Source organism: Gobio gobio (genome assembly GCF_949357685.1).
Source record: "Gobio gobio genome assembly, chromosome: 19".
Lineage (NCBI taxonomy): Eukaryota > Metazoa > Chordata > Actinopteri > Cypriniformes > Gobionidae > Gobio > Gobio gobio.
Genome location: NC_137112.1, coordinates 14829639 through 14847699, shown reverse-complemented (window position 1 = coordinate 14847699; position 18061 = coordinate 14829639).

Here is an 18061-nt window from a genome sequence, read left to right as displayed (position 1 = left end):
TTTTAATTGAAATAAATGGCTGGTGCAGGTTTCCAATGCAGAGCCCACTCGACCCGCTCGATCCTTGGCAGCATGCAAACTTCACAGAGGAAACTGCTTCACATCATTTACATGCAGGGATGCCTGGGATATTGAATATTTCTGATGCATTTGATTTTATTTGGTTGATGATGTCAAATGAACCAACAATGTGGATAATTGTGATGATTTAAAGTTTTGCTAAGTTTCCTGACGATTTTGACCAGTTTTGGCATTTTGCTTACAACTATGAAAGCGTTAAGACAGATATTTTTCAAAGTTGTTAACAGTGTTGGGTAACGCATTACAAGTAATGTGAGTTATGTAATCAGATTACTTTTTTCAAGTAACTAGTAAAGTAACGCATTACGTTGTGCATTGTGTGTGAACATGATGGTTATTGTAGTTCTAGACTAAACGTGAACACGCATTTACTCGTCTCACAAAAACACATTCAGTATTCCTTAAAATGAATAAAAACACTGAAATGCAAACTCGGAATATTACACAAACCTGTATAATTTCAATGTTAAATAACACAAATATACTTTATGTATTTAATCTCACTTTAATAACTGATTTCTTTGCTGCTGCTTTTGGTCTGGAACACAAAAACACAAGCAAGCCCAGCCCAGGTGAGAAAAAGTAGAGCAAAAGTAACACAGGCTAACTAAGTAAGACAATTAGTTACTTTTTAGAGACACATTACTTTTAAAAGTAACTTTCCCCAAGGTAGTAAATAAAACAAAGATAGTTTTGCAAGAAAATGCTATTTCAGTCTTTCTACTACAAAATTAATGTAATTTGCCATTTTCTCACAAACACACACACACTCTCTGATTATTACACACACAGGGACACGCAGCAGCAGCACACACACACACACACTCTGATTGTTACACACACACAGGGACACGCAGCAGCACACACACACACACACACTCTGATTATTACACACACAGGGAAGCGAAGCACTTTACACACATTTTTAAATATTAAAAATAAAAGGATTCCACTCGCATGTAAATAGCGAATCAGCCATTATGTGAGCGCAACTGGCTTTTAAAGGGAATGGGAGATGAGACTCTGATTGGTTTATTGCACGTTACGCCCAAAACACACCCATGGCTCATTAAGAGACTAGGGACAACCCTTTTAGGCCACGCACCAGGTGTGCCGACCATTTTTCCCGTCGCCAAACTAGCAAAAGTGGATTCAGACACTTTGACCTGACCATGTTTTGCTGAAGTGTTTGTTCTTTTATTTGCTAATGCGACCTTTGACAACACAGACTGAAGAAAATGAAGCATTGCTTGGTCATTGGTTGACCTAAATTGGTATTATCTAATTGTGTTCTTAAATTTAACAGCTGATTGGTTGATTGTAATCCATTACATCTCTTTCTATCAAAGTTATCTGACATTATCAAGATGAATTTGTTCTGACACAGTTTAACTTTGAGTTCTTGTCATATGTTAGTACCATTTTATAAACTATAGCAAATAAACTGTGATAATGTGAGAAAATATTGAAGGTGTCTGAATAAATCTTGGGTTGACTGTATATATATATATATATATATATATATATATATATATATATATATATATATATATATATATATATATATATATATATATATATATATATATATATATATATATATATATATATATATATATATAACTGCAGGTACATTTGGTGTCATTAAAAGTCATGATTTTCAAATGGTTACATTTTTAATTATTTTAATTATTTGTTACTTATGGTCATGGATCACAAGATGTTACAGGCCATAACAATATAATATTTTCTGTAAAAAGTGTCTTATATAGCTAAAAAAAAAAGGCTTCTTGTTGTCCGTATCTTCTCCATTATGTATAATTGTGCAATCAAAATATTTTATTTTACTTTTCTTTGGGTAATATTTCATTTATTTTATTTATAAAAGCCCTTAAAGGGTTAGTTCACCCAAAAAAGAAAATAATGTCATTTATTCCTCACCCTCATGCCGTTCCACACCCGTAAGACCTCTGTTCATCTTCGGAACACAAATTAAGATATTTTTGTTGAAATCCGATGGTTCAGTGAGGCCTGCATAGCCAGCAGTGAAATTTACACTCTCCAGATCCATTAATGTACTAAAAACATATTTAAATCAGTCCATGTGAGTACAGTGGTTCAATATTAATATTATAAAGTGACAAGAATATTTTTCGTGCACCAACAAAAACTAAATAACGACTTATATAGTGATAACCGATTTCAAAACACTGCTTCATGAAGCTTTGGAGCACATTGTATCAGCAAATCGATTCAGCGGTTCGGAGCGCCAAAGTCACGTGATTTCAGCAGTTTGGCGGTTTGACCATAGACAGTAAAGGACACGCGATCCAAATCAGGATTCGACTCATTGATTCGATACCCTCCAAAGCTTCATGAAGCAGTGTTTTGAAATCGGTTATCACTATATAAGTCGTTATTTCGGGGGGTTTTGTCTCGCAAAAAATATTCTCGTCGCTTTATAATATTAATATTGAACCACTGTACTCACATGGACTGATTTAAATATGTTTTTAGTACATTAATGGATCTTGAGAGTGTACATTTCATTGCTGCCTATGCAGGCCTCACTGAGCCTTCGGATTTCAACAAAAATATCTTCATTTGTGTTCCGAAGATTTTTGTTTTTTCATTTTGGGATGAACCAACCCTTTAATAGTCATTTAGCTAATTCTACAACATTAAATTGTCTAAAAATAACTTTTATCTTATAGAAATGTGTCCATAAATCGTGCGACAACTCTGTTACCGCGCCATACTTTGCCTTTTAAATCTCACACAACTATGTAAGATACAGGAAATGATGTCACATTCCCTCACTGATAAGATCGGAAGCGCTGAAAGGTGTGTGTGCTCTCTCTCAGAAAATATTTTAATCTAAAAACTTCTTACACCAAGAATTATTTTGTCCAAATTGTTACCACAACATCAAAAGGAAAACCAAATGTATCACACATAGTGCTGTTCAAAAGATTTTTATCATGATTTCATTAGTGAAATGTGCTTTTAGCATTTATACTATAACTGAGTTTTTAGCTCAAACGTTTTAAATTGTCAATTCTGTTACCGTCAATCTCTGTTACCAATGTTATTTCTATACATCGCCTGTAACAGAGTTGACAAACAATACTATAAAGACATTTTTCGTTAAAAGGAAAAAAAGGAAAAAGGATTAGCCCATTCAAACTGAATATGTTTTCAATAAGATACTGGAAAATTTTTCTGTTAGCGAACAGTTTTTTCCCTCAATGTTTTGAAATGCAAAATGTATCTCTAATTATTTACTCACACATAGACGTGTTTTTTTACAAACACAGCACTCATTGTGGGACTTCATGGCTGGTGAACATAAAAGCCCAAACACAAGCCATCATGTCAAATGATCTGAGTATTCATCATGATGATTAAAGTCGTCCCTATAGGCCCACAAAATGATATTGCAGGATGCAGCTCTCAGACTCCCCAGGGCACCACTTCACTACTTATGTAATTATTGTAACAGGCAATTAATTAAACTGCCTAATTGAACCGAATAACCCCGAGAGAGCACTAGTTGTGTCCTATTTTTAGGAGGTAGCCCTCCTCTGGCCGGTTGTGCATGGGTTAGTCCCGTGTCCAGGTCCCGTCTGCTGGCTGCGTGTCGATAGCATCTAGCGTGGCACTTTACAGGCTTTCTGAGCGCTTCTGTGGAGGCGGCCATTAACATTATCAAGTTATTTATTCTCAGAGCCTCTTTCCACTGGCCTGCATTTTCCACTGCTCTGAATGTCAGAAAGCTGTGCTAGCTGTGATTTTCCGTTATTCTCAACACTGTGAGCATCCAGCACCTGTCCCGATTCAATCGGCGCACAAACATCTTTTGTATGAACGGCACAATCATCTTCTGAGGCTTCCTCAGATTTTGGTCAAGCGCATATCAAAAATGGGCTCCTGGTTAATGTGATATCTCCATGTGCTTTCATGATGTCAGGGCTTTTGTGCAGATTACATAGATTTTCAATATTAACCTATGAAAATGCATTATTAAAATATGAATTATTAGCCTGGATGCCAGCCGAACTTAGCCCCGCCCACAACATTTGAGGTCTTGGTCTGGACTTGATCCGTTGTGGAGCAACTATGTTCAAACCAGAGTTGTTTGGACCAATGAAATTGTCAGGGCGGGCTTTATATGATGATGGACAGATGATCAACAGTAACGTAATCATCCACGTCACCAAAGAGCGCTTGGGTTGAATTCGTTCTAATCCTAAACGGAGAACTTGTTCGTATATGCATTCACCTTTACTATTTCTCTCAGAAATGATGATCGTGTTGGTAAGTACTCTGTGTATCCTTAAATTCATTTTACAACACCGGCAAAGATCGTTAACACTCATCTTCTTCTTCCAGCGTGCGTGCAATTTTCTTTCAAATTTTTCTTTTCTGGTTCGGTTGAAACGCGCCTCATAATCACAGCCCAATGGAGCAGTATCAGACTCATATTCTGACTAGAATTGAGTATGACGATATCAGGCTAATGAATTATTAATTGTTTAAAACTATAATAACAATCTAAAAAATGCTGGGTTGTTTAACCCATTTTTGGGTTTTCTTAAATGTAAATTTATATACACACATTTAATTTAAAACTTTAAACCAACGTGGGTTGAAAAACCCCAGCATTTTTTAGAGTGCATAAATAGAGTGAAATAAACAAACTATTTCAATAATTATTGAGTTAATTTAAAGAAATACACACACCAACTCCACACTCTAAAAAGAGCTGGGTTGTTTTCACCAAATTTGGGTCAAATATGGACAAACCCAACAATTAGGTTTAAAATGTAATAAATAAAAAAATAAAAAAATATATAGTTATACATATGTTATCATTAGGCATAACATTATGACCACTAATATTGTGTTGGTCCCCCTTTTGCTGCCAAAACAGCCCTGACCTGTCGAGGCATGGACTCCACTAGACCCCTGAAGGTGTGCTGTGGTATCTGGCACCAAGATGTTAGCAGTAGGTCTTTTAAAGCAGGGGTCTCCAAACTCGGTCCAACCCCAATTGACCTATCGGTAAGCCCCGCCCCGCCCCTCGAACGCAGATGAGCCAATGGCAGTTGAGTATCAGTTGCACTGGGACCGGAACTCGGACATCTTTAGGTTTCAGCGCCATCGAGATGCATTGGAAAATCCAAAGCTCTCATCGGTTTGATGGTGTTTATGCTACAAAAATGGCAAAACGATGTGCCTGAGGTACTGTAACACTGATTCCAGGTATCCTGAGAGGATTTTCTGGTGGTCATACTCTCATTAAGTTACGATTAAAGTTAGTGATTCCCTGCTACGTACAAACCGAAATAACTAACTGTTCTCACGTCATGTAACGTTAACAGTGTAGGTCAAAAACACATAAACGAAGGTCTGCATTTCAGTACCTCTCCATATTAAACTGGTTAAATGTACATTAATTTAATCTTACCCTGCGGTACATGAACAGTGTTGATGTACAGTGTAGCGATCGTGACGACCGTAACATGAGGCTTCTCCCGTTTGCATTGTGATCTGTAAATCCTAGCTTCCAAATTAATCTCCCACATTTATTTTAACATCTTTTATATATTGAAGTCCCACTTGAATGCTCCTCGACGAGAGGTGGTCTTTCTGTGCCACAGAATTTTTGTATATATTTTTTATATCTCTGTGAGTTTAGATATGTTTAAGGTCTACATTATCTGTCTTACTAAGGAGGACTCCTATTTTGATGGGTATTATAGTCTACGGGTAGTGAAAGGGAGAGCTCGCACTCGCAGTTTATCGGAGTTGTTTTCAGATACAAAGTTTACAGTTTATTAGCACCCCTGAAAAGGCATACGATGCGGTCTGTAAGTTATATGTTTGTTTACTGTTAGTAGTTGTATGAGTGTTTTTGTGTAATTTGCTGTGTATGTTAATGATAATGCAACGGAGAGAGAGAGAGAGTTTGTGAATGAGACGTTAATGCGCACTTCTGCTTTGTTTGTTCAACTCTTACGGTGATTTTTTTTTTGAGTGAAAAACGATGTAGTAAACTTCATAAACCATCAGTAAAGTTTGGCCATCCTTCAGACGGGGTCCGCTACATTCTGTGTCCAAAAACAATTTGGGATAAGGTTCACACTGACAGCTGTCATTGTAAGACTGTTAGCAACTCCATTTGTTTGTCCGAGTTAGCACCAGTAACTAAGGGGGGCGGGGCTTGCCGATAGGTCAATTAAACACCTGAACCAGCTAATCAGTGTCTAAGGCCCTGTCCCAAATGGCACCCTAAACTCTCACGGTCTTCCTCTGAGTCCGCACTTTCACGACGTAATGCCGCTTTGACTGCCGGGAAGAAGTCCGCTGCGTAACCCGCACCAGTGGGGGCTCGGCAGAAGTGCGCACCGAGGGCGCATATCGACCTAAAAGGGACGCTCGCGAGCACCCTTCTGAGACCTAAAATGACAAATGGGACACCCTGTGGTCTCGTGGACTTAACGGACACGCGCACACAGCGGCCATTGTAAGTCCACAAGACCGAAAGTGCACATGAAGTGTGCCATTTGAGACAGGGCCTAACTAGAGCCTTGTAAGACACTGATTAGCTTGTTCAGGTGTGTTTATTTGGGGTTGGAGCTAAACTCTGCAGGACAGTGGCCCTCCAGGACTGAGTTTAGAGGGTTAGTTCACTTTAAAATTAAAATTAGCCCATGATTTACTCACCCTCAAGCCATCCTAGGTGTATATGACATTCTTCTTTCAGGCAAAAACACAATCATAAAAAAAATGTCCTGGCTATATAAATATCCATATTTAAAAAATTCTAACTTCCGGCGGACCGTCTTCTGTATTTAATTTACGCTACGTCTGATGACATTGCACACCAGTGTTTTTTCCTGCTTCTAACACATCGACTTTGAGGACAAAATGTTCACTTGCTGCCTAATATATCCCACCCACTAACAGGTGCCGTGATGAAGAGATAATCAATGTTAATCACTTCACCTGTCATAATGTTATGCCTGATCGGTGTAAATATATTATAAATTGGGTTTTAAATTGAATTAAAACATGTAATCCACTGGTTGTGTTTGTCCATATTTAATATATAAATTAGCAGATCATTTATTTCCTGCAATGCATGTAAACTGTTGGACATTGTTGGACTAACTAAATATTGAGAGTGTGAAAGTGTTTTAAATAGAGCCAAAGGAGCTCATATTAGAAGAATCACCCACACAACACATTTTAGCACAGTTATATTTGAAATGACTATTTTCAGGATAAAGAAATGCACCAATATTGTCAAAACGTATTTTGTGTTGCTGGCTAGCTCTGGGAAGTGTGAATATCTCCCGGATGGTCACATTAAGTGAACGTGCACTGAAGGCATAAGAACAGTCCAGGGCTAACATGCTGAACACCACCAATCAGCACATATATTATATATATACTATACATATTATACGTCTGTAAATATACCGCTTTGGCGCTCTTTAATGTGGCGTGACAGATCTCTTCCTCTTTACTACTAGTTATAGCACTAAATAAACATGAATGAACATTAGAAGAAATGTTGAAAGTTACAGAACAACTTATTGTCTTATGTAATCGATCAATCAATCAGAATCAACTGCAGAAAAACAGCTTGAGAACACTATAACGTCACATTTACCTCAGGAAAGCCATTCAATAGCTCGCTAGTTATCTAAAAAAATAACTAGAGAGGAGCATTTTGCTAAATATATGCACTAAATTACATATTCATAATATATTGTATCTGTTCTTCAACATTTAATGTGTGTTTGAATAAATGTGTCAAATTTGTATGACTTTTTATGAAATATATTTAAACAATTATAAACTTAGTATTCTAACTTTGTATAAAAACTTCCCTGTGTGTAATTGTAACGTGGATCCACTGGAGGCAAGTCGTTGGACCCAAATGCAGCTTTATTTCCAACAATAAACATAAATCTCAACATAAAACAAAGACTTGACTACATCCAAACATAAAACAAAGACTTGACAATAACGAGACTCACCAAAAGCGGGTTACAACATTCAATACTTGACCAAGACACATGGCAAACATGAGGGCTTAAATACACACACAGACTAATGACAAGACAAGTGACACCTGTGAACAGTGATGAGACAATGAACCAATGACAGGACAAGACACAAGATCACATGAGGGCATGGGAGTCACATGACAAGACCAGGAAGTGCACGACAAGACTGTGAACATGACAAACTCAAACATAACCATGAACATAAACTGAAAACCGAACCAAGAACAATGAACATGAACCATCACCAAAACACCCTGTGACAGTAATTTAAGTGTTTATACACAAATCAGTTCATTTTAACCTTAAATATTATAGTAATGCGGTGCCAACTGACTCCCTGTATAGTTCACAATTTGCCATCATTGATTTGAACTGAATCCGAATTGAATTGCAAGCTTGTGAATTGAAATCAAACTGAATCGTGTAAATTGTACAAATACCAAGCCTTAATATAATTTGACATAAGCGCTAAACTGAGTCATAAATGTCTGTTGCAGTGTTTAATATGACAATAAATGTAATTTGCACACTTTATACCCACGAACAAAACATACTTGAGTCTAACCAGAGATGAAATAAAAACACTCAACTTATGTTAAAACAAAGTAACCTTGTTCAGAGAAGAGCTGACGGGCAAACAGGCAAAGAGTCATAATACAACTACCAACATCAAACTTCTTTTCAGAGATGGTGATAATTCAAAGTTGTTTTTAACAATTCATATCAATGGTAGAACAATTAAATGATTACCTGTAGATGATTACCTGCTCAAAAGACATTAACAGATATTCATTATTTACAAAGATCCTTTGTATTTAAAAAAAAAAGAGAAGAGTTCTGTCATTGTTAGTGACATTTGCCAGTATAAAATGATAATCACTGGTACACAAGCATGCCTCAAAGCTCCATATTCATCCGCAAGAAGCCCAACTTGCGCAATAGACCTTTATCACATGTCCTATCTCCGGTAAGTGAAGCAGTACTTCATGTCCCATCGCAACACAATCCAAACTAATGTCTGAATCCTCTCGCCGGTGTCACTGCAGCGATCCGGTGCTCTAAATCTAAACAACGACACCCTTACCTCAGATTCCACCATTTCTAGACACTAAAAGAATAGAGGAAAGCATGGATGAGACTGATCCGGCGGGATGAAGGTCCTTCTTTTATAATAATACGCTGGAGTACGTTCATAGGCCTATGCATTTCCAAACTGAGGGTGTTCACATCTCATATCTTCAAACTGCTGAAACGTTCCCTTCCAAATGTGCATTCTGAATAATAATAAATACATGTATTTCCCAACTAACCAGTGCTCGTCTTCTCATTAACAGTTTTTCTATTACTGATCATACTTCATATCTATAGAATTTACATTTTTAAATGAATTTGACTGATAAACACCCTTACGAAAATTAAGCATGGTTTTATTACAGTAAAAATGTAGTAACTATGTTGTTGTTTTTTCGTGGATAAAATTGTATTACCACAGTTTTACTACAAATACCATGGTCTAACTACAATAAGCATGTTTTTTTTGGTTTTATTTGTAGTAAACCCATGGTTAATTTTGGTGAGAGCAGTATTAAAAAAGATGAAGGAATGCGCAGAAACTGACTTAAAGAAATGTAATGTTTAACTCACAGGTGACAATCAGGGCGATTGTATCCTGTCAATCAAAAGAGCCAGACCTCAATTCATACGGTGTGTGAAGAAAATGACGTGTGGTGAATTTAGGGCAGTCGAATTAATAATTTAAAATAGCGATGATAAAGCAGGCTCTATGAATCACCTGTAGTTCAACCCAGGGTTGCCAGGTCCGTGCTTTTATTCAAACAATAACTGCACCGAAATGAGACTTTGTGCTTCAAGCTGATACTTGTACATTTTCTCATCAAAATGCAGCTGCTCCCACAAATATTATTAATATTTATACATAATAGCTAGGCTACTTCATAAATCACCCAGTCTATTGATGAAGATGGTTGCTATAAAAAAGTAAATAAAAAAACTTCGCTATTGTCAGTAATTCTAATAATATTGTGACACTGACATGTCAACTCCAAATATCAATTTTCATAGCACAAGACGTTAAATGTATGCAATACATACATCGGCGGAGCAGCATGTATTTTGATGAGAAAATGACACCTCTGGCCATTGATTCCGTTGGGTCGTTTATCAGTCACAGAAACTGTATGGACAATCTGACCCAATACGGCTCAGTGTTTCTATAGATCTTGCTCTGTCGAGCGGCAAAAGTGATTCTACACCGGCTAAACTGGGTTAACCCCATGCATTTACATTGTGGGGAAATGGACTGTTTTCCCCCACGTCGACTCCGCCCCCACCCCACGCCCCCAGCTATGACACGACACCGACCAAGTCTTAGACACAACAGAACTGTATATAAACTCTAATGCCATGACAAGATGCACATTTGTTCTTTTCGTATTGTTGTCATTATTTTATTCTCTTTAAATTCAAGAGGCACAAAGAGCAAGATGTTTTTTTTTAAAGTGCTATTTCGCGACGTCTATAGTCCTTTCGGTTTTAGACAAAGGTTGCATTTGACTGCATTTGCATTTGACTATTACGTTCTTCTTGTCCTTATCTCTGACAAACTCGAAGTAATCCGCATACGTCCATCTCGTGAATGCAGCCTACTGTTCTGCCATCTTCATCCATTATGCCTTTACTTTCGTTTGGCTCCGCAGCGCGAGCCTCCGCTAACTGCGAGCGCGCCTCGTCCGTTTCGGAAGGTGCTTATAACGCGCTCGCCGTTGTGCTATTCTTTGATACGACAGAGCTTTTAAGCCTTCTTTAGACGCTTTTCCACTGGCCAGCGTGAGCACAGAGGCCGAAATCATGCCTCGCGGCACTCCTGTAAAACTCGCCCTAAACATGCCTTCACTGGACCATGTCACACAATACAAAGGTACACCAGCAAGAGGGAGATGATTGAAATAAATCGCTATACAAATATATCAGAAGCTGTCATTTAGTCTTTATTTACAAACTTGGACACCGCACGTGGCTATTGTCTGACCACGAACAGGTAATAACGTACTTTTTTTTCATTCGTTAATGTCTCGCGGTCTTGCTGTTTTTTCTTTCTTTCTTTTTTTTGAACAATTCAATTTTGGGCTAAAAGTGTGTGGTAACGAGAGCATTACTCAGTCCCTCCAGAAAAACGCGATTATGCGATCGCATGATTTAATGCATAATCAGCCAAAGTCCGCATATTTATGCGGGGGCCGCATTTTTTCAAATACGCCGCCCTTTCGCCGCATAAATTGCCTATTTACGTGTGCAAAATATGCGGGGCTAGCATGATTTCATAATCCCCGCATTTTCGTAGCAAAAAGGTCATATATATTAGCAGAAAGTTGAAAATTTTTCGTTTACTTCACACAAGAGCCGCCATTTCCCCCTATTGCCATGGGAACGTTTTGAAGTGACGTAATTACACGACGTGAACGTCATCGAAAAGCTACAAACCCCGTGGTGAAACCATAGATATCGGTGAAACCATGATGAAGCATGCAAATTCCCATTTGCCAACAAAAATAACAGCAAAAGACAGCGCAAAGCAGTTTCCTGGTGTGTTGACCGATTTCAAAACACAGCATCATGAAGCTTAGAAACGTTATGAATCAGTGAGTCAATTCAGCGGTTTGGATCGCCAAAGTCACGTATTTCAGCAGTTTGACACGCGATCCGAATCATGAATCAACTCGCTGATTCATAACGCTTCGAACCTTCATGACGCTGTTTTTTGAAACACACAGTGCACAGTGCATTGTGCCAATGTAGGCCTTTCTGAGCCATCGGATTTCAACTAAAATATCTTAATTTGTGTTCCGAAGATGAACTGAGGTCTGACGGGTGTCCAACGACATGAGGGGAAGTCATTAATGACAGAATTTTAAGAGATTGCACTTTGCGCACTGGAAGCACACAAATGTCTGTTTTGTATAGCTACCTCTGTAAAACATGAAGTTATTTATTCATTTTTCAGAAGTTGTGGCATATTCCTATTGTAAAGCTACAGAACTTGTTTGACTCAATGTTTTGTAAATTTGAGCCATGTGTTTATTAAGGTCTTCAATAAAACAAGATGAGAACTTAAATATTCCCAGCACTTTCTGTGATGAAGTGCTTTTTTTCTCTTTTTCATCAAACCTCAGTTTTTGCAAGTTCCCGTAATTTTATCGCATAAAATTGCATAAATATCCCACATTTTCCATCTCATTTTTTAAGAAAACCTGCAGCATAATCAAGGATTTTTGCCTGCAACAATCACAAAAAAAAGACGAATTTTTCTGGAAGGACTGGTTACTGAACATGAACACAGTAAAATATTACTGAAAATTGATTAGTAATGTCTTACACTACTGCGTTACAGCATTAGTAATATGTAACTGTAATGCATTACTTTTGTAATGCTGTACTCCCAACACTGGTTACGGATTAACATTTGGTTGCTAAACTATTCATCATGTAAAGAAGGCTTTGTACTTCTCTCGTGTCCCAATATCCACGCAAAATAGCATTCTTCACAAACACACACACACACACACACACAACAGCGTGTTTGTAATAACACCACAACATGACAACAGAAAAATTTAATTGAGTAATAACTTTTCTATGTTTAGTTTTAGGCTGCGATGTCTTTGATTTTATTATTTCCTCTAAACCACTAGATGGCACAAAAACTCGCCATAGCACTTTCCAAAACAAATGCTTTTCAAGATGCACGTAGAAATTTGTCTGATCCATGACGCGATCACAGGCAGCAGCGCAAAGATGATTCGGCGCTAATTTGATCTAATATTTGATGTTAAAATTTTGTAGATTTAAGTAGCAATTAAGAATCGCTAAATGTATTGAATATATTTTGAGACAAAGGTCTTCTTAATGATTTTTAATTCGTTTTGTTCAAGCTAATAAAAGCAACAGTTTTTTCAATAATGGAAGAATATGTAAAAGTATGGCATTTGGGGTAAACAGTGCCCCCTGATGTTGGGAAGAAAGACACAATAATTAACATGATAATAAACAGCGGCTGACTTTTCCAGTTGTTGAGAATTCAGATGGTAAATATCTTATATTAGGTTGGGTGTCCACCTTATTTATAAAGAAACACCATTATATTCAAAAAATATTATATTAATCATTTCAAATAATACAATTTCTTCAATGCTTTTAGAATCTTTACTTTTTAAAATAATTTGTTAATATACTTTTAAAATATATTTCTATATTTACATTTTAATGACAGCATATTTATTGAACAAAAATGAATTATTTTATTTATGAAAATAAGCAGAAAATAGTTCAACTTTGCTGAAGTGAATGTTTTGAACTAGAAATGATTAAAAACATATTTTAGCTGAAGTATTGACATGTGTCTGTGGAGTAAAAGGCTCCACTCGCCACCTCATACATTTATACGATTTTTTTTTACAAAATAAACCACTTTTATGATTTATTTTCACACAAAATCTGTTGCTCAATAAATGCAATACAAACATCTATATATTTTCTGCAATCATACACTATTGGGAGTAATGAAAAGCACACTTTTCTTAAGGTGTGCCTTTGGCCCCGTTGTAGCCTATATCAGATAAGAGCAAGGCATTCAAAATGACAAAGGGTCTATATTACAATTATAATTCTGTACCTTCAAAATAGCATTGTACTTTTGTAAAATAAAGAAAACAAACAAAATGCGCTTGCAGTTCTCGGTTTCCATGAACAACTTTCTGAATCACATAACAAAAATTAACCAAAACTCAGCAGAGATTACTGCCTATTTGACGTTAAATGCATTATATAAGTCACTTTGAAATATAAATCGTAGAATGTTTCAGAAAAGCAGGACTTGAACTCCACTTTGAAAACCCCTGGTCTATTTCACTGTGCATCAGACTGCCATAAGACAAGAACTGTCATCACTAAGATCTGATGTTGACCTCTGACACTGGTGTGACCCCTGAGACTGCAGACGCTCAGATCTCAGAGACGTGCAGCTTTAGCACTACAGAGGAAACATTGACCAAACCTCTGCTAGCCATTCATGTACACTTGATCATTGCCATGAGGAAAGAGTTTTCTCTGGCCAGAGCTCATATTACAGATGGCATTGACTCTCTATCAGTGTGCTCGTGATCAATAAACACACACCTGTGACTGAACATCAGTGTTTAATGTGGCAAACACACTGTTAATCTTGACAACTACAGACTACGGTTCTGTTAATCAGCCATATTACTTGGTGGAGGAAATGGTTATTGTGATCATTAAAATGAGTCTATTAATAGTTAAATGACACGATACAAACCATTTGAGCAAAATCTCACACCTTAAGGCCAATTGTTCAACTTTCCACTGTATTAGCAGAAGTGAGAATTAGGCTGCGTTCACACTGCAGGCTGAAACGACCCAATTCCGATTTTTTTGCCCTTATGCGACCTGTATCTGATCTTTTCATGACAGTCTGAACGACACAGATCCGATCTTTTCAAATGCGACCCAGGCCACTTGGGTATGTGGTCCAAATCCGATACATATCCGATCTTTTGAAATGCGTCTTCAGTCTGAACTGCCAGGTCACATGTATCCGACCCGCACGTCGTTGATACGCGACAAACGTCATCATTGTAACTCCCGTTCCTTACTCCAGTCCAGTGGTGGCGGTAATGCACAAGAAATAGTTGCTAACCGCCAATAAAAGAAGAAGTACGCACCTGTTATGGGCCGCCGCAGACGTGTCTCTTCCCGTGACAAAGTTAGTTGAAGGCGCTCGCAAACATAATTGAAGGTGGATCTGGTCATTCTGAAGTTACTGACGAATTCGGTATCAGTAAAGCCACTCACATCAGTATCCCACTCCTCCTCTTTTTTAATTTTCTTCTTAACATGAGAAGGTTGTAATGGTGCTGGCTCCGTTGCGAAAATAACTTTAATAAAGCTAAACGAACTCCAATGCTGACACCCATATTTGGCTACTTCCGTAAACAACAAGTGACGTCGTTGACCGTTGAGTACTCTTCTGCGCATGCGGGTCACTTCTGGGTCATTTCACGTTCACACAGGAGATCACAAAAGGTCGCATTTAATTGGAAATGTGAACGGCCTTGCAAAAAAATCGCATTTTTTCAAAAAATCGGAATTGAGCATTAAGCCCTGCAATGTGAACACAGCCTTAGAGCCGCAATATCAAAACCCTGCCACACTCCCGCAGTATCTGTTATGACCACCTTCCTAATATTGTGTTGGTCCCCCTTTTGCTGACCCGTCGAGGCATGGACTCCACTAGACCCCTGAAGGTGTGCTGTGCTATCTGGCACCAAGATGTTAGCAGCAGATCCTTTAAGTCCTGTAAGTTGTGAGGTGGGGCCTCCATGGATCGGACTTGTTTGTTCAGCACATCCCACAGATGCTCGATTGGATTGAGATCTGGGGAATTTGGAGGCCAAGAGTTTCATCAGACCAGGCCACCTTCTACCATTGCTCCGTGGTCCAGTTCTGATGCTCACGTGACCACTGTCGGAGGTGGACAGGGCTCAGCATGGGCACCCTGACTGGTCTGTCGGCTATGCAGCCCCATATGCAACAAACTGCAATGCACTGTGTATTCTGACACCTTTCTATCAGAACCAGCATTAACTTCTTTGAATCATTCATTCAAGAGATTCGTTCAGAAACACTGATTCATCCAGTAATGAAACATGAGTCATTCGATCATTCAGAACTTCTAGTAAATTACGTTATTTTGTTTAGTTGTCTGTTCAGAATCGTGCTCTCTATTTGAAACAAACCAAAAAAAATCTCAATATAACCAGAATCGTGCAGCTCTATTAGTGTCAGTTTTGCTCTTTAAAGGTGGTAGTACTTATGAGGATCTATTGACAGAAATGCAATATAATATACATAACTATGTTTTCAGTGGTTTATAAAGACCTTACATAATGAACCGTTATGTTTTTATTACCTTAGAAGGAGCCATTTCAATCTTCATACACCGCGGGTTCCCTTACAGTGAAGTCGCCATTTTGCACCGTTATGTTTCTACGGTAGCCCTAAACGGACAAACTGCTCTACAGAGCACTAGTCACTCTCTGCTGTCACAAATGTCAGAGCATGTCAAAACTTCTAAAGGGCCCCAAAACAGCTCAGACTCCTAGGGGTTAAAGAAATACAAGTCTAGAAATGCATCCAAATTACAGCGAAGTGCAACCGCACGGTGCTCTGCAGTGGTCAAAAAGAATATAAACAGTGAATTTTGAAGTGATATATTTATGAAAACTCAGAGATGTGGATTCGGACGGCAATTAAATTACCACACGAACTTGGTGTTTGTCTAAAACAGTAGGTAATTCGCCAGGGATTTTTACGCGGATGGTGGGAGACGCATCACTGTAAATGATGACAGTACCTTCCGACCCCACGAAAAAACAATTACCGTCCGAATAGGGCTTCAGCCAACTCCTTCACCACTAACGGAGCGAGCTGGAAAATCAAACTTTTCCTGATCCCTGTGGGGAGGAGGGCCACAACATCATGGCCACCAACAAAATTCAGCAAAGATTGTTCTTGCTCCGGCTTTAACTTCTGGATATTCGGCAGCGGTGCCACAACGGAATGAATGGCTTCGCTTGCATCTTTCTCCACCGCCATTACTGAACTACAACTCAAACTAGCGCACGGCATCAACGTCATCGTTCTCAGCCACTCCGTCTGTTCGCCGATTGGAACGGAAAAAAATAGTTCTGAGAAAACCTAAGAATATACTGCATTCCCAGACAGAGTACTGAAGGAAAATGAAAATTGAGCGGAAGTACGTAGGAGGGCGGAGCCAGGCTAGGCCACCGTAGCTTCTCTATGTGATTTCGAAAGGGAGGGGCGAGCGGTGGGCAGTTGCAATTCACAACCTCACCACTAGATGCCGCTAACATTTACACATTGCACCTTTAAAGCAGGATGGATTCTGATTGGCTGTCGATGTATTTTTTTCCGTTCTTAGTGGGGAAAAAATCATTCTGAAAACGATTCCAAGAACATGGTTTCTCTGTGCTGTTATTATTATAGTTGTGGTGTGGACTCTTTGACATTTAGAACGATTTTTTAGAACTATATCTTTATCATAATAGTTGTCGGGCCTTTAAAGTCTTTACAATGGCTCTTGGTTATGAAAATATTGTGAATCCCACAGCATCCTCATTGTTTGGGGTCAATACAGTCTTGCAGATGTTCTCAGCTTCTTTCTGTAGGCATGTTCCTCTAAGCAAAAGAGAGGAGATATTAAACTACTCTTGAGCAGATTTAAGGTTTAGGTTCAGAAGGTCCACTGATAGATATCCAGACTAACATTTACAGACACACAGATTAGTAGTGGATTACATGTCTAACTAACAACACAAAGTGGGTCATTTTCACAGGGACTGGCACACAAAACACAAATCTTCCATTATAAACAGCAGAGATACCTCACAAAGCTTTCATTTTAATGGCATTATGAGACTAAACTAGAGAATATTCATGTCTCGCACAATCCCAACTGTTTTCAGAAAGATCCCACAAGAAATAAATCTGCTTAAATCAGCAGTCAAAACACGTTTGGATCAATGAACAGAGAGGTAAATAAAACCACAGCCATAATTAAAGACATATGATCTGCTGCCTGAGAACATTAATGCTTTCATAGAGAGATTAAACAGCAAATGGAGACAAAGACCATAGTAATCTCCTCCATAGAGTCTCAGTTGTGCTCAAGATAAAGTCTGCTCTAAAAAAGAGATTTCAATTTGAACTTCTGTTAAATTCTTTTAAAGGGGACCTATTATGCCCCATTTTACAAGATGTAATCTAAGTCTCAAGTGTCCCCAGAA